The sequence below is a fragment of the Tamandua tetradactyla genome, chromosome 5, assembly GCF_023851605.1.
Source record: "Tamandua tetradactyla isolate mTamTet1 chromosome 5, mTamTet1.pri, whole genome shotgun sequence".
Taxonomy (NCBI): Eukaryota; Metazoa; Chordata; class Mammalia; order Pilosa; family Myrmecophagidae; genus Tamandua; species Tamandua tetradactyla.
The window spans coordinates 138,860,707-138,885,486 of record NC_135331.1 but is presented as its reverse complement, the minus strand read 5'-3'; the positions used below and the strand labels follow the sequence as shown (position 1 = coordinate 138,885,486).

At 36.2% G+C, this 24,780-nt stretch overlaps 1 long non-coding RNA gene across 1 annotated transcript in view; it reads left to right on the top strand.

Moving 5' to 3' along the window:
* The first annotated feature begins 1,036 nt into the window (after window positions 1–1,036).
* The window catches only part of LOC143684907 (uncharacterized), an 88,639-nt gene continuing 64,895 nt past the window's right edge, over window positions 1,037–24,780 (top strand). Inside the window, exon 1 of the long non-coding RNA XR_013176262.1 lies at window positions 1,037–19,350. This is a non-coding gene — a long non-coding RNA (uncharacterized LOC143684907). The remainder of the gene's footprint in view (window positions 19,351–24,780) is intronic.

The window sequence follows — 24,780 nt, the reverse complement described above, 5'->3', positions numbered from 1 at the left end:
GGTATACAAATGTCTGTTTGTGTCTTCACCTAATGTGATTGTGAATGGAAGTATATTCTTGATTTCATTTCCAGATTTTTTTGTTGCTAATATATAGAAATAAATGGAGTTTTGTTTATTAATCTATGTCCCACAGTATTACTGAACTTGTTTATTGATTTTAGCAGTTTGTGGTGGATTTCTTTTGCTTTCTTAATACAGGATTATGTTACTGATTAAATACAAACAGCCACTTTACTTCTCCCTTTCTAGTTCTTTCTTTCTTCCTCCCCCTCCCTCCTTCCCTTCCCCTCCCCCCTTTCATTCATTAATTCATTTGTCTGGTTACTTTGGCTAGAATGTTGAATTGAAGTGGTGAGAATGAGCATCCTTGTATTGTTTCTGATCTTAGAGAAAAACATTCACTCTTCCATGAGTACATATGATGGTACCTATAGGTTTTTGGTAGATGGCCTTAATGAAGTTAAAGAAGTTCTGTCTTTATTAATATGTTACATGACAGTAATTGGTTTTCAGATAAAAAAGGACAACAAAATTATCTCAATATTTGCAGAATAAGCATTTCACAAAATTGAATATCCATTAATGATAAAAACCTTCAACAAAACAAAAAGACTTGCATTCATGGAATAAATCCCACTCAATATGGTGTGTAATCCTCTTTGTATGTTGCTGAATTTGGTTTGCTAATATTTCGTTAAGGATTTTACATCTATATTTATGAGGGTTATTAGTCTGTATTTTCTTTTGATTTTTTTTTCTGGCTTTGGTATCAGTGTAATACTGGCCTCATAAAATGAGTTTGAGAGAGTTTCACCCTCTATTTTCTATACTTTATTAATATGGTATATGACATTAATTGGTTTTCAGATAAAAAGAATGAAACAAGGGGTTGATTTTTTTCTCTATTGTTTTTCTTTTTTCTTTCATTGGTTTCTGTTCTGATCTTTATTACTACCTTATGCTTGCTTTTGATTTTTAAGTTTAGATTAAGATGATTGATTTAAGATCTCCTGTTCCTACTATAGGCAGTTAAAGCTATGTAAATTATCCTCTTATTTATATTATTTTATTTATATCCTTAAAGTTTTATATGTTGTGTTTATTTTCATTCAGTTAAAATATTTTCCATTTTTCTTTGATTTCTTCTTTGACCCATGGATTATTTCAAAGTATATTATTTAATATCCAAATATTTTGGGATTTTCCCAAATATCCTTTCATTGTTTATTTCTAATTTAATTTTGTAAGGTTTGGAGAAGATAGTTTGTGTTGTTTCAATCCTTTTAAATTTATTGAGATTTGTCTTATGGTGTAGCACATCATCTGTCCTGGAGAATGTTCCTTGTATACATGAGAAGGATGTTACTAAATTGATATCAACCTCTTAAGAGATGGTAGCTTATCGACTTTATCTCCTGTGTTGCAGACGCAAATAATGACTTAAATAGATGCTCTGGAGCAAAAGAGATTGACTATGTTGAACATCTCCCATTTACCCCTCAGACATATTCTTCATTCATCTCCCCTCTACTGTGTCTTTTGAGATTGACTGTATCATCCAGCTTCTTGCCCTCTTGTTCTGATTATTTTAGTCAGTTTGGAGCATTAGCAGAATATTGGCATATTGGCAGAAGGATAGAGAATGAGGTTTTTTGTTCCTTGCTTCCTCTCATCCCCCTTTACCTCTATGGTGTTGCCTCTCACGGAAGGTCACAGCTCCTATCAAGCATGTCTTTTCACACAACACTCTCTTTTCAGGTTCTGATAACTTTTGCTTCCCTTAACCCATTCAGGCTCTGGAATGGCAAAGAATCTCTCATTGTTACTAGCCCAGCTTACTGCAGTATCGTGTGGTTTCCATATATCCTGTCCACACATTTAAAAAGAGTTCATTAATAATTTACCCAAGTTGAATGTGCCGTATGTTTCCTGATGGGACTCTGATTGATTTAGAGGTCATCTGAATAATGTAGGAAAATAAGAGAATGTAGACATTTTGTTTCAAGGATATTTTATCTAGTAATTTGGCAGTAAGCAGATAAGGAAAGACATAGGCTGGTAGCTAGATGGGGCACTTGTGCTACATTTTAAAAAATTGAGGACCTTGCATCTAGAAAGCAGAAAGGAAAGGAGTCAATACATATAGAAAGAGATTGGAGATGCTGGAACTTAGAGGAAATAATTGAGGAATGGAGATGGAATCAAGAGTACAAGTCAAAGTAATTGGAAAGGAGAGAAGTACTATTTATTTCTCCTATACTGAAGGGTCCCTGATTAGCAACATCAGCATCACTGGGAACTTGAGAGAAATTCAAATTCTTGGGCCCCATCCCAGATATTCTTAAGATATACTTATCAGAAATTTAAGAGTGGGGACGTGTGATCTGTGTTTAACAAGTTCTCCAGGTGCTTCTGATGCATGATAAAGTTTGAGAAACACCGTACAGAGGACAGATATTTTGAGTTGAAAGAGAAGGAAAGATATGCAGAAACTTGATAATGTAGATAGAGATAGTTCCTGTAGCACAGAGAGGTTTGGTAACTGGAAGAGTGAAAAAACAGATTTGCTATACAAATTTAAAAGATTCAAATTTTATTTATTACCAAATGGGAGGGATTTTCATTAATTGATAGCAAATGGAGGGATATTTGGAGATCTCCTATTTTTCTTTATGATTCCAAATGTTTATAAAGGCTTAAAAAGATTTTGAAATTTCCTTGACTTCACTAGTCTAATTGGTTATACGTACTGTTAAGAAAATAAAAGTTTTTTCCAACTACATTCTCTGTTAGAAAATAAAAATTAAATGGCTTAGATGAAGACTATCGTGGTAGTAATTACCAGGACAAACTCTTTGAGACAGATCAACTCCCAAGTAATCAGATCCTTTGTTTTAGACTCTCTTCCTCCATTCATTTTGTATACATTTTCTTTTATGTGTTTGTGCCTTTAGATCCATACCTGGTATAATTATTTTAAGTTTTAGTTTAATTTGCATAGAAAATGAAGAACTGGATACATTTTTAAATTCTTGTTTTGAATATGAATTTACAATGTAAAAATTTTTGACAATACTTATAATGTGATTCATCTGTGGAGCTCAATTTATGATATATATAGAACTCCTGAAAGATAAAAGCTGATAAATATACTCCTTTTAAAATAAATAGCGTTGTAGAATTCTCACCTGCCATGCAAGGAGACCCCGGCTTCAGTTCCTGGCCCATGCACTTCCCAAACAAACAAGCAAACAAATGAAAAACCAAACAAACAAAAATTCAAAAAATGGTGCTGTAAAGAGGGGATGCTCACGTGGAAAAAGAATGAAATGTAAGCCCTGCCATACTGCATACACACACACACACACACACACACACACACACACACACAAAAGATAGCACTTGAAAGTCAAATATGCCTAATATTGCCTTTAAAATGTCAGCTAAAAATATTAATGGAACCTCCAATCCCTTTTTCAGCACATAGGATGATGAAGGAGAGATTTGAAAGTGACATAACTTTTTTTCACCTGGTAGAAACTTTGGAGGCACAATCTAATATTTAAAAGTTTTAGAAATTCAAGATGGCAAAGAAAATACATTTTCAACCTCCCCTTGAAAATCATCTCAAAACAACAAGGTAAATAAGAAGCAAACACAAACTTCACTTTTGATCAAACCAGAAGATATTTATAAGACTGGACTGCAATATAAAAAGACAGACTGTATGGATAACTGAAGATCACTTGGTAGAATAAAGGTAGGTCACTTGAAGCATCTACAGATGATAAAGGCAGTACTAATGAGAAGTGAGCAGATCTGGCTTCACAGAATCCCAGAAAGATTCAGGAATCAGACTTTTTCATAACAATATTGGAAAATGTAAAATGTCATCATAATTCTGGGGAAAAATAATTCCCAATTTATAATTTTATACCCTGCTGAACCTCCACTAAATAGAAAGGTAGAATAAAGATCTTTAAAATAAACATGGGCTCAAATAATACACCTTTTTCAAGATGCTACTGGGAAATGTGCTCCCTAAATGAAGTAAATAAAAGAGGAAAATGAAATAAATAAAAGGAAAATTGGATTATCTGTCAGGTTTAAGAGGGTGGAAAAACTTACACTGCTGTCATACGTTGGCTAAGCATTTTATCCAGGGAGTAAAAAAACAAAACAAAAACACTTTACTTATCTAGAGGTAGTAAAAAACACAGCAGAAAGAAAAAACAATTATAAAATGGCTGAAAATAATTGCCTCAGAGCAGGGGCCAGGGGACAATAACTTTGCTGTAAATGTCCTTTAGCATCTTTAGTGTTTGACTTTATTTATTATTTTAATGCAATTTTATTGATATGTATTATATATTCACATACCATGTAATTATTCAAGATGTGCAGTCAGTGGTTCACAGTATCACCATATAGCTGTGTATTTATCATCAGAATCATTTTTTTCTTTTTTGTGAAAAATAACATAAATTTGAACGCACACTGCAACAATTAGCTGTAGAACAGATTTCAAAGTTTGGTATGGGTTATAATTCTATGATTTTAGGTTTTTACTACTAGCTGCCACAAGACAATGGAGACTAAAAGAAATATCAGTATAATGATTCAGCAGTTGTACTCATTTGTCAAACCCTACCCTTTTTGTATAACTCCACTACCTCCTTTGGTCTTTTTCCCACTCTTCAGGGGTATTTGGGCTATGCCCATTCTAACCTTTTCATACTGGAAGGGGCTGTTGGAAATAGAGCATGGGGGGAGGTGGAACAAATTGATGTTCTCAGAGAGGCTGGCCCCTGCGTATCAGGAGTTGTCTAGGGACCCATCTTGAAGTTGAAGGTTTTTAGAAAGTAACCCTAGTGTATGGAACCTTTGTGGAACTCATATAAAGCTCTAGGTGTTCTTTAGGGTTGGCAGGAATGGTTTTGGTTGGGGTTTGCAAACTATGATAGGTAACAAAATCTAACTTAAGCTTGGGAAAGAGTAACCACTTGGCTATTTGAACTCTCTCAGCCACTGATAAGTTATTTGTTACACTTCTTTTCCCCTTTTTAGTCAGAATGACATTGTCTATCTCACGTTGCCAGGGAGATTTTCACCCCTGGATGTCATGTCCCACCTAGTGGGGAAAGTAATGAAGTGTTTGACTTTTTAAAGCTCTGCAAATGTATTACTTTTTTAATAATTAAAAGCTTTTAACTATAAACTAAAAAAAGTAGTAAGTATTGATGGATCACTTTATAGAAAAGAGAACCAGACACAATTCTTATTCAGTTTAAATATTGACTTAACTTAAGCTTTTAATCATGTAAAATTTGAAATTGTAGAAAGCAAATAGCCTGAACTTGATTTACATGAAAGTTCTAAGTATTAAGCCAAGTTTCCTTCTGTGAGAAGTTTTTAGACTTAAGTAAAGGTAAAATGAATCTTATTATGATATATTAATGCAGTGGAGAGACAAGTAAATTGTGAATTCAAATAAATGACTAATATATGCCATGTAGTTATACCAATAGACAAGTAGATTTGAATAAGCTCATTTCTAAGAAACATATTAATTACTGAGTCTTCTGATACAGACTGTCATTAAAAAAAACAATTCAAAGCAGGAGATTAACAAAATCAGTTAAAGTTTACATATGCCTGTATTGTTTTATATTCAAGGTAAACATCTTAAAATTGGTTCTAATTTTATGCTCATTCATATCTCAAAATCTCTGAAGTAATTATTTTGAGGTTTGTATTTATGAATATGAATCCTAAAAGACTCTTCTAAAATTAGAAATTATAAATTTTTTACAGGTTACTGGAAATTCAAAAAAGTACAAATATTCAGGCTTTAATAAAGTCTCCAGATGAAGGAACATCTTGCAGATTCATAGCACAGATTGTGAATCGTAGCACAATTATTGCATAAGAATTGGAAGATAATAAAGGATTTTTGTATTCTGTATGAAAACATCCAAAGTTACTAGGTAGATAGTATTTTAATAGAATTACACAAAATACACTTATTTTTTTCTTTTTTATTTGATTGTGACCCAAATAAGCTTAAAGACGAAAGAGTGGTTTTTTTAAAATCAAGTTATTAACTTCATATTAATCTGTATTTTGTTCCATTTCAGTATATAGCTTACTCTAATGACCCATTCTCAGAGTTTTGAGAAACTACATGTTCTGGAATATTTTTAAAAATACATTTTGTATACTTTGAGTAGTTTAGGAAAAAGAAGAAGTATTAATACCCACCTCCCTGGAAAAATTTTTAAATAATAAAATTGCCAATAAAAGCATCTGAGTTCAGTTTAATGCAGAGCAACATATACCTGACATTATTAAATGCCTTAGTTTAGACCTCTTTAAAGTGCTCTGTAGGTAGAAATTACAGATGATTTTACTAAATATATCAAAGTATTTAATTATTGTTAACTCAATTGTGCATTTCTAGCATAATAATATGGAGAAACTTTGAGTCATCATCATAATCATTACCAAGCATTTGTTTGAATGAACATTCTATAGAAGGTAGAATTCAAGGATAGGGATTAGAAAGTGTGATAAAGTGTACTCCCACCTGCTGAGGAACTGACATTTCAGATAAGTGGCAGAAAATGAGTTGTGTGTTCTAAGAGCTATGTAGAGATAGCGGTAATAGATGCTAGAATTAAAGCCAGTGACCGAGATTTGAAGAAAACATATTTTTTGGTTATATGTTCAACAAAATTTATTTTGCATTGTTAACTAGAGCCCAAAGAAATTGGTCTTGTTATCTTAAACTGTTTAGATTAGGATATCATTCAAGGTGAAAATCAAGCTCATTAGGAAGAACATTTATGTTCTTTTTAACACCACTTGTCCTCAAGAGTTGTTGGTATAAACCTGCTGCCCCTCCAGGTTTTCAGAAACCAAAGAGGGTTGCATGTATATATATATATATTATAATAACTTATAAATGAACTGTTTGTAGAGTTCTGAAGCTATAGCATTTTGGTGTCACATATCAGATTTAGATACTTTATAAAAATTTCAAATACTCAAAAATGCAGAATGTATGCATAGTGCAGCATTCCCTAAAATTTGTTCTGTGGAAAGTTGATTCTGAGGAGTGCTGGTTTTGTTATTTAAAAAGTTAAAAAAGCCCTGTAGTTAGGTGAATTTGGGAAGTGCTGGGTTGAACAAAGTCTGACAAGATTTCTCGGAACTTTTGACACGCTTATATGCATTGTGAAGTCTCAAAAAAGGACTTTTACAACATGCTTTATTTAAAAAATTATAGTGAATTCATTTAACCAATGAACCCTTTTGTTTGAGCATTGTCTTTAGGGACTGGTGTACTATGAAGAATATTCTGGATGCCACTGGCATTGGAGTTTTATATAAGAGCTCTGGAATTAGACAGACTAATAAGTTATTTTACCTCTCTGAACCCCAGTTCTTACCTATAAATTAGGAATAATAATTCCTACCTGATGAGATTATTAGGGATTTGTTATTGCATGTAAAGGACATAGCATTTAGAAGTGCTCACTTGAAACAGTATTAATTGGAGAAACAGAAGTAAAAAATGCAGCAAGTATAATTCCTCAGCAGAATGTCATAAGCCTGGAAAAACAGCAGTACGACACCAAAGACACCAGTGATGTAATGAAAAAGGTTGAACTGTTTCATAACAAAATATGTATTTTGCTTTCGTACATGAGTCATAGTTTGATCTCATAAATGATTCACTATTTATTGAACTGAGTATTTTTGCATACATTATCTCATTTAATCTGCATAAAAACATTGCCATTTTATCTACATTTACAAATGAGAAAACTGAAATTCATTGCTCTAAAACTACTTTCCCGAGCTCCAAAAATTAATATGTGTATTAGTTGTATTACAGGTATTACAGCTGTGATCTGACTGCAAATCATGTGATCAATTTTTTAATTAATATATTCATAAAGTTCAAAAATAGACTAGTATAAAAAAATGAGAAGTTAATTTCTACTCTTGCCCCATCCTCCTCTTCCTACCACACATCCCTCACAATTTTATTAGATTGGATCTCCATTAGTTCATTTATGTAGATTCAAGCACATACAAATATATAGCTTTATTTTCTCTTGTTCATTGAGAAGACATCAAAAGCATGAGCCATAAAGAAAAAAATGATTAATTGAGCTTCATCAGAATTTAAAACTTTTGTGTTACAAAAGATCCTTTTAAGCAGATGAAAGACAAGCTACATATTGGTAGAAAATATTTTCAAACCACATATCTGACAGAGGACTAGTATCTAGAATATATAAAGTACTCTCAAAACTCAACATTACAAAAAAAAAGAAAAATCCAATTATAAAATGAGTAAAAGACATGAAAAATAATTTTACCATAAAGGACATATGGAGTGAAAAATAAGGGCATGAAATGATGTTCAACATCATTAACAATTAGGGAAATGCAAATTAAAATCACCATGAGTATCACTACAGACCTATTGTGACAGCTATATGTGTGTGTGTGTATATATATATATATATATATATAAAATAGCAATAAGATCAACTGCTAGTGAGTATGAGGAGAAACTGGGTTTCACATACATTGCTACTGGGAATGGAAATGGTATAGCCAGTCTGGAAAGTAATTTGGGGGTGTCTTATGAAGTTAAACATGCACTTATTGTACTATTCAGAAATTGCATTCTTGAGCATTTATTCCATAAAAATTAAAACTTGCATTTACACCAAACCTGTACATATGTTCATAGTAGCTTTATTGTAATAGTAAAATATTGGAAAAAACAAACAAATGTCTTTAAACCCAAAGCTCCTACATTATAGGTGAATCGGTGAACAAACTCTGGTGTATCCATACAATGGACCACTACTCAGTAATAAAAGAAATGAATTTATTTATTTTTAAAACATTTTTTATTAATTAAAAAAATTAACAAAACATTTAGATATCATTCCATTCTACATATGCAATCAGTAATTCTTAATATCATCACATAGTTGCATATTCATCATTTCTTAGTACATTTGCATCGATTTAGAAAAAGAAACAGACAACAGAAAAAGAAATAAAATGATAATAGAGAAAAAAAAGACTATACATACCATACCCCTTACCCCTCGCTTTCATTTACCACTATTTCAAACTGAATTTATTTCAACATTTGTTCCCCCTATTATTTATTTTTATTCCATAAGTTCTACTCTTCTGTTGATATAGTAGCTAAAGGGAGCATCAGACATAAGGTTATCACATTCACAGAGTCTCATTGTGAAAGCTATATCATTGTTCAATCATCATCAAGAAACATGGCTATTGGAACACAGCACTGCATTTTCAGGCAATTCCTCCAGCCTCTCCACTACATCTTGAACAACAAGGTGATATCTACTTAATGCATAAGAATAACCTCCAGGATAACCTCTCGACTCTGTTTGGAATCTCTCAGCCATTGACACTTTGTCTCATTTTACTCTTCCCCCTTTTGGTTGAGAAGGTTCTCTCAGTCTCTTGATGTTAATTCTCAGCTCATTCTAGGGTTTTTCTCAGTCCCTTGATGCTGAGTCTCAGCTCATTCCAGGATCTCTGTCCCATGTTGCCAGGAAGGTCCACACCCCTGGGAATCATGTCCCACGCAGAGAGGGGGAGGGTGATGAGACTGCTCGTCGTGTTGGCTGGAGAGAGGGGCCACATCTGAGCAACAAAAGAGGCTCTCTTGGGGGTGACTCTTAGGCCTAAATTTTAAGTAGACTTGACCTATCCTTTGTGGGATTAAGTTTCATGTGAACAACCCCAAGACTGGGGGCTCAGTTTATAGCTTTGGTTGTCCACACTGCTTGTGAGAATATCAAGAATTCAACTTGGGGAAGTTGAATTTCTCCCCACTCTCACCATTCCCCGAAGGGGGCTTTCAAATACTTTTCCAGTCACTGATCAAATCATTCTGGGATTCATCGGGGTATCACTCTGGACAAACCAACAAAATCTCATGTGCTACCTGAGATTCCAAGTACTTATGACATTCAATCAAACTATCTACATGAGTTATATTAGGAAATGCTCTAGTCAAAATCTAAATTTTGTAACATTTTTTGCTTTAGTCTCACATAAGGTGACATTTTAAAGTATTAGTTATCATCTGTTTTCAGCACCCTGCAATAATGACATTCCTTTGTTCTTCCTCATGCAAAAACATTTTTAAAATTTGTACATTGTACATTTCACTATCATTATACACTCTAGGCATTCCTAGATTATACCATCTTGATCTTTAACATCTATCTTTCTTTCTGATTACATTTCTGTCCCCAGCCCTCCTCCCTCTATCATTCTCACATGCAGCTTCATTCAGTGTTTTAAATAATTACATTACAGTTAGGTAATATTGTGGTGTCCATTTCTGAGTTTTTGTATCCAGTCCTGTATCCCTTCAGGTCCAGTTACCCCTTATCTTACACTATTTCTATCTCCTGATGGTCTCTGTTACCAACGACATATTCCAAGGTTATTCACTAATGTCGGTTCATATCAGTGAGACCATACAGTATTTGTCCTTTAGTTTTTGGCTAGACTCACTCAGCATAATGTTCTCAAGGTCCATCCATGTTGTTACATACTTCAAAAGTTTATTCTGTCTTAGAGCTGCATAATATTCCATTGTATGTATATACCACAGTTTGTTTACCACTCATCTGTTGATGAACATTTTGGCTGTTTCCATCTCCTTGCAATTGTAAATAATGCTGCTATAAACATTGGTGTGCAAATGTCCATTTGTGTCTTTGCCCTTAAGTCTTTGAGTAGATACCTACCAATGGTATTGCTGGGTCATATGGCAATTCTATATTCAGTTTTTTGAGGAACCGACAAACTGCCTTCCACAGTGGTTGCACCATTTGACATTCCCACCAACAGTGGATAAGTGGGCCTCTTTCTCCACATCCTCTCCAGCACCTGTCATTTCTGTTTTGTTGATAATGGCCATTCTGGTGGGCGTGAGATGATATCTCATTGTAGTTTTGATTTGCATTTCTCTAATGGCCAGGGACATTGAGCATCTCTTCATGTGCCTTTTGACCGTTTGTATTTCCTCTTCTGAGAAGTGTCTGTTCAAGTCTTTTTCCCATTTTGTAATTGGATTGACTGTCTTTTTGTTGTTGAGTTGAACAATCTGTTTATAAATTCTGGATACTAGAACTTTTTCTGATATGTCATTTCCAAATATTGTCTACCATTGTGTAGGCTGTCTTTTTACTTTCTTGATGAAGTTCTTTGATGCTCAAAATTGTTTAATTTGAGGAGCTCCCATTTATTTCTTCTTTCTTCAGTGCTCGTGCTTTAGGTGTAAGGTCCATAAAACCGCCTCCAATTATAAGATTCATAAGATATCTCCCTACATTTTCCTCTAACTGTTTTATGGTCTTAGACCTAATGTTTAGATCTTTGATCCATTTTGAGTTAACTTTTGTATAGAGTGTGAGATACGGGTCCTCTTTCATTCTTTTGCATATAGATATCCAATTCTCTAGGCACCATTTATTGAAGAGACTGTTCTGTCCCAAATGAGTTGGCTTGACTGCCTTATCAAAGATCAAATGTCCACAGATGAGAGGGTCTATATCTGAGCACTCTATTCGATTCCATTGGTTGATATATCTATCTTTATGTCAGTACCATGCTGTTTTGACCACTGTGGCTTCATAATATGCCTTAAAGTCAGGCAGCGTGAGACCTCCAGCTTCGTTTTTTTTCCTTAAGATACTTTTAGCAATTCGGGGCACCCTGCCCTTCCAGATAAATTTGCTTATTCGTTTTTCTATTTCTGAAAAGTAAGTTGTTGGGATTTTGATTGGTATGCGTTGAATCTGTAAATGAATTTAGGTAGAATTGACCTCTTAACTATATTTAGTCTTCCAATCCATGAACATGGTATGCCCTTCCATCTATTTAGGTCTTCTATGATTTCTTTTAACAGTTTCTTGTAGTTTTCTTTGTATAAGTCTTTTGTCTCTTTAGTTAAATTTATTCCTAAGTATTTTATTCTTTAGTTGCAATTGTAAATGGAATTCGTTTCTTGATTCCCCCCTCAGCTTGTTCATTGCTAGTGTATAGGAACACTACAGATTTTTGAATGTTGATCTTGTAACCTGCTACTTTGCTGTACTCGTTTATTAGCTCTAGTAGTTTTGCTATGGATTTTTCAGTGCTTTCGACGTATAGTATCATATCATCTGCAAACAGTGAGAGGTTTACTTCTTCCTTTCCAATTCCGATGCCTTGTATTTCTTTTTCTTGTCTAATTGCTCTGGCTAGAACTTCCAACACGATGTTGAATAACAGTGGTTATAGTGGACATCCTTGTCTTGTTCCTGATCTTAGGGGGAAAGTTTTCAATTTTTCTCCATTGAGGTTGATATTAACTGTGGGTTTTTCATATATTCCCTTTATCATTTTAAGGAAGTTCCCTTGTATTCCTATCCTTTGAAGTGTTTTCAACAGGAAAGGATGTTGAATCTTGTCAAATGCCTTCTCTGCATCAATTGAGATGATCATGTGATTTTTCTGCTTTGATTTGTTGATATGGTGTATTACATTGATTGATTTTCTTATGTTGAACCATCCTTGCATACCTGGGATGAATCCTACTTGGTCATGATGTATAATTCTTTTAATGTGTTGCTGGATTCGATTTGCTAGAATTTTGTTGAGGATTTTTGCATCTATATTCATTAGAGAGATTGTTCTATAGTTTTCTTTTTTTGTAATATCTTTGCCTGGTTTTGGTATGAGGGTGATGTTGGCTTCATAGAATGAATTAGGTAGCTTTCCCTCCACTTTAATTTTTTTGAAGAGTTTGAACAGGGTTGGTACTAATTCTTTCTGGAATGTTTGGTAGAATTCACATGTGAAACCGTCTGGTCCTGAACTTTTCTTTTTGGGAAGCTTTTGAATGACTGATGCAATTTTTTTTACTTGTGATAGGTTTGTTGAGGTCATCTATTTCTTCTTGAGTCAAAGTTGGTTGTTCATGCCTTTCTAGGAACTTGTCCATTTCATCTACATTGTTGTATTTATTAGCATAAAGTTGTTCTTAGTATCCTGTTATTACCTCCTTTATTTCTGTGAGGTCAGTGGTTATGTCTCCTCTTCCATTTCTGATCTTATTTATTTGTGTCCTCTCTCTTCTTCTTTTTGTCAATCTTGCTAAGGGCCCATCAATCTTGTTGATTTTCTCTATTGTTTTCATGTTCTCAATTTCATTTATTTCTGCTCTAATCTTTGTTATTTCTTTGCTTTTGCTTGCTTTGGGGTTAGTTTGCTGTTTTTTCTCCAGTTCTTCCAAGTGGACAATTAATTTTTGCCCTTTCTTCTTTTTTGAGATAGGCATTAAGGGCAATAAATTTCCCTCATAGCACTGCCTTTGCTGCATCCCATAAGTTTTGATATGTTGTGTTTTCATTTTCATTCGCCTCGAGATATTTACTGATTTCTCTTGTAATTTCTTCCTTGTCCCACTGGTTGTTTAAAAGTGTGTTGTTGAACCTCCACGTATTTGTGAATTTTCTGACACTCTGCCTATTATTGATTTCCAACTTCATTCCTTTATGATCTGAGAAAGTATTGTGTATGGTTTCAATCTTTTTAAATTTGTTGAGACTTGCTTTGTGACTCAGCATATGGTCTATCTTTGAGAATGATCCATGAGCACTTGAGAAAAAGGTGTATCCTGCTGTTGTGGGGTGTAATGCCCTATAAATGTCTGTTAAGTCTAGCTCATCTATTGTAATATTCAAACTCTCTGTTTCTTTATTGATCCTCTGTTTAGATGTTTTTCTGTCCATTGATGAGAGTGGGGAATTGAAGTCTCCAAATATTATGGTAGATGTGTCTATTTCCCTTTTCAGTATTTGCAGTGTTTGCCTCACGTATTTAGGGGCATTCTGGTTTGGTGCATAAATATTTATGATTGTTATGTCCTCTTGTTGAATTGTTCCTTTTTTTAGTAGATAGTATCCTTCTTTGTCTCTTTTAACTGTTTTACATTTGAAGTCTAATTTGTTGGATATTAGTATAGCTACTCCTGCTCTTTTCTGGTTGTTATTTGCATGAAATATCTTTTCCCAACCTTTTACTTTCAACCTATGTTTATCTTTGGGTCTAAGATGTGTTTCCTGTAGACAGCATATAGAAGGATCCTGTTTTTTAATCCATTCTGCCAGTCTGTGTCTTTTGATTGGGGAGATCAGTCCATTAACATTTAGTGTTATTACTGTTTGGGTAGTACTTTCCTCTACCATTTTGCCTTTTGTATTTTATATGTCATATCTGATTTTCCTTCTTTCTACACTCTTCTCCACACCTCTGTCTTCTGTCTTTTTGTATCTGACTGTAGTGCTCCCTTTAGTATTTCTTGCAGAGCTGGTCTCTTGGTCATAAATTCTCTCAGTGACTTTTTGTCTGAAAATGTTTAAATTTCTCCCTCATTTTTGAAGGACAATTTTTCTGGATATAGGAGTCTTGGTTGGCAGTTTTTCTCTTTTAGTAATTTAAATATATCATCCCACTGTCTTCTTGCCTCCATGGTTTCTGCTGAGAAATCTACACATAGTCTTATTGGGTTTCTCTTGTATGTGATGGATTGCTTTTCTCTTGCTGCTTTCTAGATCCTCTCTTTCTCTTTGACCTCTGACATTCTGACTAGTAAGTGTCTTGGAGAATGTCTATTTGGATCTATTCTCTTTGGGGTGTGCTGCACTTCTTGGATCTGTAATTTTAGGTCTTTCATAAGAGTTGGGAAATTTTCAGTGATAATTTCTTCCATTAGTTTTTCTCCTCCTTTTCCCTTCTCTTCTCCTTCCGGGACACCCACAACACGTGTATTTGTGCGCTTCATAATATCAATCAATTCCCTGAGTCCCTGCTCATATTTTTCCATTCTTTTCCCTATAGTTTCTGTTTCTTTTTGGATTTCAGATGTTTCATCCTCCAGTTCACTAATCCTTACCTCTGTCTCTTGAAATCTACCATTGTAGGTTTCCATTGTTTTTTCATCTCTTCTACTGTATCTTTCATTCCCATAAGTTTTGTGATTTGTTTTTTCAGACTTCCCATTTCTTCTTTTTGTTCATTCCTTGACTTGTTCATATCCTCCCTCAATTCATTGATTTGGTTTTTGATGAGGTTTTCCATTTCTGTTCGCATATTCTGAATTAGTTGTTTCAGCTCCTGTATCTCATTTGAACTGTTGGTTTGTTTCTTTGACTGGGCCATATCTTCAATTTTCCTGGTGTGATTTGTTATTTTTAGCTGGCGTCTGGACATTTAATTACCTTAATTAGTTTATTCTGGAGATTATTGTCACTTATCTTACCTAGGGTTTTCTTGCTAGATGAGTTTGTTGTCTATCTGTTCTTTGACCTTCAGTTCAGCTTTTTCTGGGCCTCTAGCTTAAGTTTTGTTTAACAGAGGGTTATTTTTCAGTTCTTGTTTTCTTGTTTCTTGTCCTGCTTGTAAGGTGCCTTTTCCCTCCCCACCCTTAGGAGGGTCTACATAGGTATTACAGACTCCAGCCGGGTTTTCCCAGTCTAAACTGGCCTCCTATCAGGGGGAAGGAGTCACCTGCATCAGTTTTCCCTGAGGGTGAGACCCAGCAGTTTGAAAGACTTTCCTGTGAAGTCTCTGGGCTCTGTTTTTCTTATCCTGCCCAGTATGTGGCGCTTGTCTATCTACGGGTCCCACCAGCAAAAGATGTTGTGGCTCCTTTAACTTTGGAAGGCTCTCCCTGCTGGGGGCGTGGTGGAGACAGAGGAGAGGTTGTAGGCTGGTTTTAATGGCTTCAAATTGTGAAGCCCTGGGGTCTGAATTCCTTGAGAGAGGGATTCCACCTAAGTTGGGCTTCACCCCTCCCCTGAGGAAGGCACACGTGGGAGATAGCCCTGAAAGCAGTCTGTTTCTGCCTATTCCTGGGGCAGTTGCAGCCTGAGTATTCTCACTACTGAATCCAGAGGCAGCCAAGCCTCCATAGAAACAGCCACAAAAACCCGTTTCGTCCCCTTTCCTCTTTTTCACTTAGTCCAATAAGCAAACTCCGCCTTGATCAGTTTCGCCTGAGCTGGGGGCCTATTTTTAGTAGTCAGAATTTGTTTATTAATGCCACAATTGGTGTTTGGTTGGACTCAGTCCCTTCTATTGTTAGAGTCTCTTTCCTTTCCCTCCGGGAAGCCGCCTGTGGGGGAGGGGCGCTGGGCGCCGGCCGCCGCAGCTTGGGGAACTCACAGTTCCGGAGACTCGCAGCCGGTCCAGCTGGTCCAGACTGGGGTCCGCTGTGTGTCTGGTAACTATCGTGGCTCCGGGAGCTGTTCTGTACTGTTTCTGGTTATTTAGTAGTTGTTCTGGAGGATGAACTAAAACGCGCACATTGCTAAAGCCGCCATCTTGGCCCCACCCGGGACGGTAGTCAAAAGAATGAATTTAAAAACACATACACACAGACTTCCTAGATAGTTAAACAAAATTTGAAAACGATTAACTTTTCAGTTAAAAAGAAAGGGAATGAACTTTTGATACGTGCGACTATGTGGATAGACTGCAAGAGTTTATGCTTAGTGCAAAAAATCAGTCTTTTATGAGCTTTCAATATGTGCAGCTATGTGGATAGACCTCAAGTCTTTTATGCTTAGTGCAAAAAGGTTACATACTGTATCATGCCATTTATATCCAATGCTTTTGATATGATAAAAAGTATAGAAATGGAGAAAAGATTAGTCGTTGCTAGGCAAGAGATGGGGAAAGGGTGGAGGGATGGTTGAGGAAAAGGGCACAAATACAAAAAGGTAACATTAGGGTTTTTTTTTATGGTAATGGAATAGTTCTTTATCTTGATTATAGTGGTCATTATACAAATCTGTACATGGATAAAAGTGCATAGATCTATGCATACACATACAAGTGAGTATAAGTTAAAATAATGAAAACTGATGGAGCTCTGTAGTCTACTTAGCAGTAACACTACTTAACCAATGTCAGTTTCTTGGTTTTGATACAGTACCATAATTATGTAAGATGTTACCATTGGGGGAAGTTGGTTGAAGTTTACATGGGAGTCTTTGTATTATTTTTGCAATTTCCTATGGGTCTGTAATTATTTTTAAATAAAAGTTAAAAAGAAAAAACAAGTGCAAGTGGGATGGGAGGGATTATTGCCACCATCTTTGAGGCAAGTTACATAGTCCCCCAGCTAAGTGAGGAAGTAGTTCCACAGAGAACAAGAATTTGGGATCCTGAAGCCAGCAACTGAGGGTTGTAATCTCAGAAGGTCTGCCCATATTTGGTTGAGAATACAGGGACAGGAGCTAGCTCTAGAGATGGGTTTGTGAGAAATATTAGGGTTTCATAAACTCAGACTCGGGATGTAGCTCCTTTATTTGAGGGTAAAGAGTCTACAAAACAGGAAAACTAACTGGCAAAAGTTAAAGGGAAACCTTGGTAGAGACCCAATCTTGAAAACAAGGCCGAACTGGGACAAGCAGTGGGTGTTCAGAGATTAGGTGGACTCAAGGAATTTGGGCAGTCATTTATCAATTGTATCCTCCTTGCTGTATCCTAAAGAGTGGAAGGGAAGGAGGAAACTCACAAGCAGGACTAGAAGAACCAAAATCTCAGAGTAAAATGCAAAACTAGGCACCTTTAGGCATATTTCCTTTTATTAATAGATATTTATTAGCCCTTGTATTGATACAGAAACAGTAATGATTCTCCTAATAACTTTATAATACTGTCCATCTTTGAGGGCTATTTTGTGGCTCTTGCCTATGAAGTATCTTGAGTTACCTTCCAGAAAGATTTGAGTGACTTAGTATGTGTGGTGGCTTGAAGCTGTATGTTCCAGAAAAATATGTTCTTAAATTTAATCCATTCCTATGGTTGTTAGCACATTGTAAACAGGACCTTTAGCTAAGAAGATGTGACCCACCTCAGTCAATAATCCTATTACTGGAGTCATATATAAGTGAAGTGAAATTCAGACAGACAGAAAGCCCCAGGAAGTAAGAAACTGAAATCAGTGAAACCCAGAAGAGAATGGAGAGACTAAGAGAATCTGCCCTGTGCCTTGCCGTGTGACAAAGGAGCCTAGGATCACCAGCAGTCAGCCCAGTATGCTGGTCTTCAGGGAGAAAACGTTGCCTGATGATGTCTTGATTTGGACTTTCTTTTAGTCTCAAAACTAAGCCATTAAATTCCCATTGTTTAACCTTAACCATTCATGGCATTTGCTTGACCAGCCTAGGAAACTAATACAGTATGTGTTGCCAGGCTTTCATAATCACTGCATGTTTTAATCAAAGAGAAAATATGGATTCTGTTTGCATTCTGAAAGTAAACAGGAAATCAATCAAAGTAAAGATTTTACTAACCAGGCAGGGAGTAGACTGGCCTTAATTAACACATCTTTGCTCTAAACTCATCCGCAAGATGTTTATAATCAGCAGTACACTTTGTAGGATAGAGCCAGAGTAGGACATTCTGGCTTCCTCAATAATATAGCAATTAATTCTTTGTTAGTATAGATATGGTTACATTCTATAGTTAACTTTGCAATTGATCTTGTAGTGCACTCTCAAGCCTTTCATTGCAAGATAATATGGTAAGTGATAAGGAACAGCAATTTTGCCAATGTGTACTCACATAACACTAAGTTGTCAATAGTTGCTTGACTTCTCAGAAAGCACCCTCATGATGGTGAGTCCCATACCAAGAAATGTGTTTTTATATGAGGGGATTAGATGTTTCAGTAATAATGTGCATGAAAAACATGGTGGAGACCCAGAAAGCTTAAAGCTCTTAGTTTTGTTTTGTTTTTTTGTAGTGAGGATTACAGAATAGTGTTCCTTGAGTTATTTAAGGCCAGGAGCATTGATGATGTGGCTTTAGAATGAAGGGAACATTCTGACACTGGAGGTTATGTATGATGTAGAACTTTAGGACTCTATAAAGAACCAGTTTCTTCCCCAGTGGCTTTATGCCACCTCCCTTGGAATGTCAAATGGAAACTTCCAGCCACATTAACTGTTTAAGCACTGTAATCTCACAATGCATAGTGACCATAGCAGTTTTGGCCAAAGGTCTTGATAGAAAGCTCTGGAAACTGAATAGACAAAGCAGCCCAATTGGTTTGGAGTCTCCAAGGAGGGTATTCAGAAGTTTGCCTGCCTTGGGCATAGACAGCCAAAGATGTTTCCTGGTTCTCACTGAATTATCACTGATAAAGTCTCTTGGTATGCTGCCTGTCTGCTCAATTTAAAAGGGACGTGGAAGCCTGCACATAATCAGGTACTCTTTCTGAGTCATATTATGGGGAAGCAGGAGGTTATTTAGATAAAACGAAGCTTGCCAACCCATATCTTCTTTTGGATATTATGAGCATTGTTACATACTGGGCAGAATCCTTAGGCATCTTTCCTGGCACCCTTGGAATAGAGTCCCATTCTCTGGCTAATTAATTCCAGGTGAGATGGAAGACAATGGTAAATAGTAGAATCATCATCAAAAAAAGACGTATGGAAAAAGTTAAAGATATGGTGTTCTTATGACTGTGGGTTATAATTGTCATTGATGTGAACAAGGCCCCTATTAACCAAGAAAAAAGATTGTGTTTGGACTTCAAATTGGAACTCTTCCTGGGTTCTGCTTAGCTTTATTCTTCAATTTCTTGCAATAGTTTTGACATTTTACTTGAGATAAAGACAGTAAGTTCAAAGATGCTGATTTTGGTTTTAATTGCATCAAAATATTAAAACTTACTTTAATGTTCAGCTATAGAATAGTATAGACTTACTCATGCTATATAAACTTTCCCATCAGATCCTGATCATTTGTCTCCTGTGTGCATGTGTGTGTTGAATGTTTTCTGTTAGGTTTTAGCTATATACAGCAAATGAACCCATTTGCATTCCAGCATGGTGAGCAGCAGGACAAGCCTGTGGTTCCCTTAGATCTAACAAAGCTGTGGTTCTGTGGGAACATTTATAGCATCACGTTTTCTGCCCCTCTTCTCTTAAAGGGTGACTGAGGGAACTGATTCCTTTGGGGCTTTGCATGAGTCAGTTCGTGCTGCTGCTTGTGAGCTATTGGCAGCCTTTAGCAACCCCCTCCCTCAGCTTCCCCCATCCTGGGAAGCACATCTTTATCACTCCCATGCATTCTATCTTCTGTTTTGACTTTTTTAATGAAAGGGATGTGTGTGTGTGTGTGTGTGTGTGTGTGTACATGTGTGTGGGGGAGGGGGATAAAAGAACTAGTGACTTATATGCTTCAAATTCCCTTCTGTTTTGCTATTTCCAAGACAGAGACATCCTATGAGAAACAGATTTCATTAGAGAGCCTGAAATAACAGAAATGGTTTAAATTTAGCATTGGGGAGGGAATGCTGCCTCTAGGTAATGTACATCTAAAATGATTCCAAATGTTTTATCTGATGCCAATTGTACAGCCTTCTGGATAAATCATTTTACATCACACACTTCATAACATTTAGTGCAGATGTATCCCTCTGCCACAAAGATCCTTAACTGAAAACAGCAGCCACTACAGTGCTACCACCCCAAAAGGAGCTACTTCCTCACCCCTATCCATTACAACATTTTCAGCACCATCACCTCATCCCGTCAACTCAGTGGCAGGGCTCACTGTAATGCAGACCAATAAACTCTCCCTGTTGGAACTGAGTTTCACTGTGATCAGTAACCATTCGCTTCTATTTATTTTCCTTTAGACTTGATGAATCATCTTTTGTACCTTCTTACATTATATGACTCATTTTGGGCTATTTTCTGCCAGTCTCAGCCTGGTGACTGTGTTCTTCACAGGGCCCTTCTTCATCTGCTAAATGACATAGATCACAACATTGCACTTTGTATGGACGCCCATGCTTGCCTCACCAGAGATTAGGGTAGTTTAAACAATATGAGGTTGAGAAAGAAATTGCTTTTCTGTGGGCACAGCTATCCTGACCTCTCAGATGCTAAAGACCATAATTTGCATATTACATATAGTGATGACAATGTTGGACTTTGTAATTTTGTTCCTTTTGCTTTTATCAAAAGCATATGTGAATCATGCAGAATATGAAATCAAAATCTATTTCAAGAAGTTTTCTGAAGAAACATCGCTGATGGTTGGTCTCATTTCCTAATGGCCCCATCCCCTCTTCCATTTACCTTTTGTCCATATATATTTTAGAGCAGAAGTTTTCTTATTTCTGCTTGCATGCAAGCATGTCTAAGTTATGACAAATAAGTAAGCATGTGTAAGTTAAGACAAAATGGTTTCCCTGAAGGAATCATTTTAAATAGTAAAAATAAGAGTTTGTCTACTACACCTATAGTTGATAAATTTCATATTCTCTGGAGATTTGGAAATGTTTTGGTGTTTCTCTAAGGTATTAAAGAAGCTAACAAGTATGTGTGTCTGTGGGAGTGTGTATGGAAACTATATTTTCTGTGTGATTTTTCTGTAGACCTACAACTTCTCTAATAAAAAAAATGAAAGAAGCTAATAATCACTGCTTCTACTGAAGGGTCAAGAGAAAAATAAAAAATACCTGGTGTCTTATTCAGGTGCACGGGGCAGCTTATCTGCCTTTCTTAGACTTTGGCCATGATTCCTGATGGCAAAGCCTAGCTGTAGCCCTGGGGCAAATGTTGAATTTTCTCATCAGATCTAAGGAAATCTTTTTCCAATTGTTTTATTTAATCACAGTCATTTTTCAGGGCAAATTTTAGGCTTGTACAATGGCAAGACTCAGCTTTTCCTGTATTAGGAAATGGATTATAAAATATTTTCCTGGGTCAGGACACAAAATACTCAGCATAGGATGAGCTCAGGATCCCTCTCAAGTTGCCTTGAAAGTTTAGGTTTTGAAGAAAACATGACAGGAAACAGTTGGATCTCTGTGCTAGATTACCTAATGAACAAAAGGGGTCATATGTAATCTATACAATAGTTCCCATGAACTATGGAAAGTATGGAAAGTATTGCTTTTAATAGAGTGTTCCTGAGCCGTCGTTGGCTTAGAGACATGCAGTTACTCCCACAGCTGCAGCCCAAAGAACATAGGGATGGCATGATTTTGCTGTGTGTTTTAAATTAGCTTAGTCAAGCTATAAATATTTTGGTAATTTCTAAAAAATGAACAGTTTCTGTCTAAGCCAGAAGACTGGGTTGTGCAATACAAATTAACTTCTTATGGAGGTGAGGGTATGGAAACAGAAAGGAAGTGTGTTTCTGACCCTGGCTGGTCCAATATGTAATTGGTCAAATTTGGTGATGATTTTTCAGTTACCTCAACCATGAAATTCAAATTCTAGCCTGTGGACTCTCATAACCTTCATGAGATACCAAGACCAGCTTGTATAAGTATCTCCATCTCTTAATGCATGCCACCCCATGAGCTGCTTCTAATCTGATTGGTTTTGCCCCAACTCAATTCATTCTTCTCAACTGGAGTCAACTAGAGTCTTTTCTGTTATTTAGTTTCTGCCATACCTTATGTCTCCTTCTCCATTGCCAGTAATAATGGAGACCCTCTTATCATTTCCAAGGAAATTTAACAGTTTCTAATCATTTATGTTTATTTTCTCTCTTTTCATTCTTTAAATAGCTTTTTATAGCAGATCCTTAGTATTCAGTTAAAATCCATTTTAATGGTCCTTTGAACAAGAAAATGCTTGAAACACTATACTGTGTTTTAATGATGATAATGTTTGAGAGGGTTGAAGTGAGATGATGAACATATCTTTTATTCTCTTCTCTTTCTTCCTCTTTTCCTCTTTTCATCGTATTGTCTCATAGCATTATCTAAGGAATGATCAAACAAATACTGGGCAAAGCTTCAGTTCACGAACTAGACTAACAGGAGCTAGAAACACTGGGCTTAGCTGGGTGATACTAAGCTGTTTTGAACTTTGTAACTAGTCTTGATATCTTAACAGGAGCTCTGGTTAACTAGACAGTTGTTAGAGTCCTGGCAACATTAGCATTTGTCACCCATCATTTTTTTCTGGTCAAGAAACCAAATGTCAGTGAGGCAGATAGTACCTAGTAATTATGGTAGTGTGTGGAAAATACTGCTAGTTTTAAGGTGTGTGCATACAAGAAGGGAAGACTTAAAATTAGCTTATGAAATGCTATCATAATTCAGATAACCAAATATTATCTGGTTGGGTTGTGTCCTGTGTTCGACAAGTACCACACAGCAGCAGTTACACAATCTTTTGGTCCTAATGATTCAGTGCTACAGAGTAGTGAGAATTGAATTGACGAGAATTGAGTTTGGATGTGAGAATTCAGCTGTAAGAAGGAAGTGGTAAATTCTAGAGATCTTGAACTGATTGGAAGAGGGGCGACAGGTAGAGAAAGAGAAAGCCTGGTCTGGGATGATATTTAGGCTTTCCCCTGGGAGATGAGGTAGATGGTGATATCATTCCACCGAAATGAGAAATATGTCAGCCTAAGTGTAATATTTGAATCTACAAGGTCTACATTTATTTGGACTGTCAAAGACATTTCAGTTAACATAGCCAAATCAGAACTCTTAATATTCAATTCCCACTTCCAAATCTACTTCTTGACCATTTTTTCTTAGTCAGTGATATCTGCTGTCCACTCAGTCACTGAAGAAAAAACCTCAGGGTATTTCTTGGTTCTTTGTTTTTATATGATGGTCTCTCTCTTTTTTTATCACATAGTTGTGTATTCATCACCATGATCATTTTTTAGAACATTTACATCATTCCAGAAAAAGAAAGAAAAAAGAAAAACTCATACATACTATACCCCTTACTCCTCCTTCCCATCAACCACTAGTATTTCCATCTACCCTATTTATTCTACCCTTTGTCCTCTCTATTATTATTTTTTTATTTGTTCCCCCTATTATTTTTTTAATCCATATTGTTTCTCATCTGTCCATACCCTGGATAAAAGGAGCATCAGACACAATCACAGTCACACTGTGATTTCACAATCACGTTGTAAAAGTTACATCTTTTTTTTTTTTTTTTAATACATGGGCAGGCACCGGGAATCGAACCCGGGTCCTCGGGCATGGCAGGCAAGCACTCTTACCTGCTGAGCCACCATGGCCTGCCCAAAAGTTACATCTTTATACAATCGTCTTCAAGAACTAAGGCTACTGGAACACAGCTCAACAGTTTCAGGTACTTCCCTCTCACCACTCCAATATGCCCTAAACTAAAGAGGGATATCTGTATAATGCATGAGAATAACCTTCAGGATAACCTTTCAACTCTGTTTGAAATCTCTCAACCACTGAAATTTTATTTTGTCTCATTTCTCTCTTTTATTCCCTTTTGGTCAAGAAGGCTTTCTCAATCCTATGATGCTGGGTCCTGGCTCATCCTAGGAGTCCTGTTCCACCTTGCCGGGGAGATTTACACCCCTGGGATTCATGTCCCATGCAGAGGGAGGACAATGAGTTCACCTGCCAAGTTGGCTTACAGGGAAAGACCACATCTGAGCAACAAAGAGGTTCTCTGGGGGTGACTCTTTTAAGTAGACTTAGCCTATCCTTTGCAGGATTAAGTTTTATAGGGGTGAAGCCCAACATAGAGGGCTCAGCCTATTGATATGGTTGTCTCCACTGCTTGTGAGAATATCAGAAATTTTCCAAATAGGAAAGTTGAATCTTTCCCCCTTTCTCCCTAATTCTCCAAAGGGACTTTGCAACTACTTCTTTGTTCA